Source organism: Poecilia latipinna, unplaced genomic scaffold, assembly GCF_001443285.1.
Source record: "Poecilia latipinna isolate Pla-1442-1.1 unplaced genomic scaffold, P_latipinna-1.0 Scaffold1947, whole genome shotgun sequence".
Classification (NCBI taxonomy): Eukaryota; Metazoa; Chordata; class Actinopteri; order Cyprinodontiformes; family Poeciliidae; genus Poecilia; species Poecilia latipinna.
This window is the reverse complement of record NW_015114563.1, coordinates 78,981-81,870: the sequence shown is the minus strand read 5'-3', so window position 1 is coordinate 81,870 and position 2,890 is coordinate 78,981.

Sequence of the window (2,890 nt, the reverse complement as noted above, 5' to 3'; positions counted from 1 at the left end):
ACTGTCTTGATCAAAATCTTAAGATCAGGTGAAGAATTTCAAGTATTTGCAATGTGTGCTGGTGGATCCCTATTAGCGCAAAAGTACTAAAATTAAAAAAAGAAAGAAAAACAAACAAAAAAACGAATAAAAAAACAAAGACAGGAGCAAAAAGGGTGGAAAAGTGATGACATGTCTAGGGGCCCTGACCAACAGGGGCCCTCTACAATTTATTTATTTATTTATTGTTCATAGAAATAAAAAATAATAAAAAAATTGGGGCCCTGTCAATTACAAATTTAATCATATTGTATTATCGAAGATTGCTGTTAGCAATAAAAATTTAATGTTCCCACCCTCAGACCAAAAAATACACATCCATATTTCCCCTGAACCCCCAACCCCCCCAGCATGACATGGTTCGTTCTTGCTTGGAGCGCTTCACCTTGACGCTGTTAGCAGCAGTCAGTGGAAGACACGAACAATTGTGGTTGTTAATATGCTGCTAAGAACAGTTATAAAATCAGGTGTTCAAAAAAAAAGAGAGAGAAGGAGAAAGAGAAAAAGGCAAGAGTGTCAATTTATAGCTCAGTTTTTCTCCGAGAGGCGAGCAGACTGTATGAGATTATCAACCATTCAGCATTGTTAGCTCAGCTACAGACTACTGATTGCCTCCATTTTTCACAATGTGGTGGATGCTCCTGCCACCACCACATCATGTTAGTATTTATTTCTTTATTAGTATAGTTTATAGTTTGTTTAAGTTGGCTATTTCATTTAGACATATATTTTCTAATGGGTGCACGCTTTAGTTAATGTCTGACTGAATGGTTCATTTATACTTGTGTTTTTTGTTTGAGGTGCCGCTTATAGGAACCAGCTGGTGGAGGAACCTGGGGCAAACCATCTACCAATTACTGAAAGACTGAAGGGGCAGACTTCAAGTTGATTTTTATTTAATTTTGTCACTTAAATATTCACTTATTGTTTGTGCTAAGTTAAAGTTAGTTTGCTTTATTTGTTTATAGAATGCTTTAGTTAATTTTGTATTTATTTGTTCTTTTGTTAGGTCAGACCTCCCTCAAGTGATAGATTTAGGTTACTCCACCCCTATTTAAGCAGCCTTTGTTCTTTGTTTGGTAGGTCAGTTTTTGTTTTGTGTTCACTTAGAGTTCAGTTGACATCAGTTAATTTGGATCCAAATTTGCTATTTATCTTTTGATTTATTCTAGCTTTAAATCTTTATGCTTTGTTAATGATCTTTTTTGTTTGTTGAAGAATTAAATGGAAACCTTTTTCTACTTTGAAAATTTTTTGTCTTCGTCTGAGTCTGGTCCCTCACACTCTAGCATTTAATGAATTAAGGAATTAAGTTACCAACATATTCATATACGTATTTAACTGGTCCCTGTACCTTTTACCACTTAACAACAGATGATTCAGTCAGCAGCTCTAACCCACGTCCCTCCTTATCTGCCCTCTCCTAAGTGAAATTAAAGCTGCAGTATGTAACTTTTATATAAATATATTTTTTCCACATATTTGTTAAAACTGTCATTATGTTGTGACATTATGGTATGAGAGGTAATCTGTGAAAAATCTTTTTCCTCTGCTTTCCCCCAGTGCTCTCGAAAAACAACTAGTCAGTAACAGGAGAGGTTTAGTGCTGTCAATCACGATCTCATGTGGCTCATCCTTCCCCCCCTTTGCTCTGTGCTATTCTGCAGCTAGCATAGCCTGTTGTAAATGCTTAGTCTAGTAAGCATAGATACCAATGATAGCAGATAAACGATTTTCCTGTAACAATAAGTTGTTTCTCCACCATTAGCACATTTAGCAGTGAGTGAATGAGGTTGATTGACAGTGCTAAGAGCGTCCTACTAGTTCTGATTGGTTGTTTTGGTCAGAACGGTGCATTACTTTAGCCAGTAATAGTAGTTCAGGAAGGAGGTGGAGGAGATTGATTGATCACAGATCATCTGTCTCATAACAAACTGTCACGACATGATGACAGCTTTAATAAATATGGAGAAAACATATTTTTTATTAAAGTTGTATACTGCAGCTTGAATAAAATGCAACTACAAAGCATTTTTTGAGAAGTCTGGATTGCTTCATGTATATTTTGCATGTTTCCTTTGACTGTTGCTCATGGGGAGAGACATTTCAGTAATCCAAAACTAATAGAAAAAAAATTAAGCAACCTACTTGCATACTGTATGCAGACTGTATGCATACTGAATTTTACTCTTACATGTAAAATTCATGAGCAGTATATATTGTACTAGTTATCAGTATTGGACCAAAGAAAGCAAGGCAGTAGCAAGCCTTTGAAATTGTGACGCTTTTGATGGGTTAGATAGACTCAAAAAATTGCAACAGCAGCTCCGTGAAGGGGCCCCAATTTAATTTTTTGTCAGGGGGCCCAAGATTCCTGGCAGCCCCCTGCGTCCACCCCTCCACAAACCGCGGGGGTGGAGTCATGCCCTTTCTGAAGGCATCTTTTTTATTTATGTATAGTAACATCCTCATCAGCTTACTGGAAACACTTGCAACATGTTTAAAAACTTTATTTTTATGTGAGCAGCAACAGAAGTTGGGCTACTCATTGCTGATCTCATTTTTGAACACTTTTTGTTCTGCTTTGTATTGGTAAACTTTCTCAAACTTTATAGAAATGCAGTATGCAGTATGTTTAAATCTCATTTATAATAAATTACCAACTCCGTTGCAGTTTTTTATTCTTTCATTTTAAAGCTTACTTTAAAAAAATGGTTGTTATTCAGCAGTGTGAGATGAAACTAGCTGTAACACATTTCTCTGAATTAAGATATTGATCAGGAGTCTAGCTGTATAGATCTATTTATTCAATATTCTCTGTTTTTTGTGCTATCCATCCATCCATCCATCC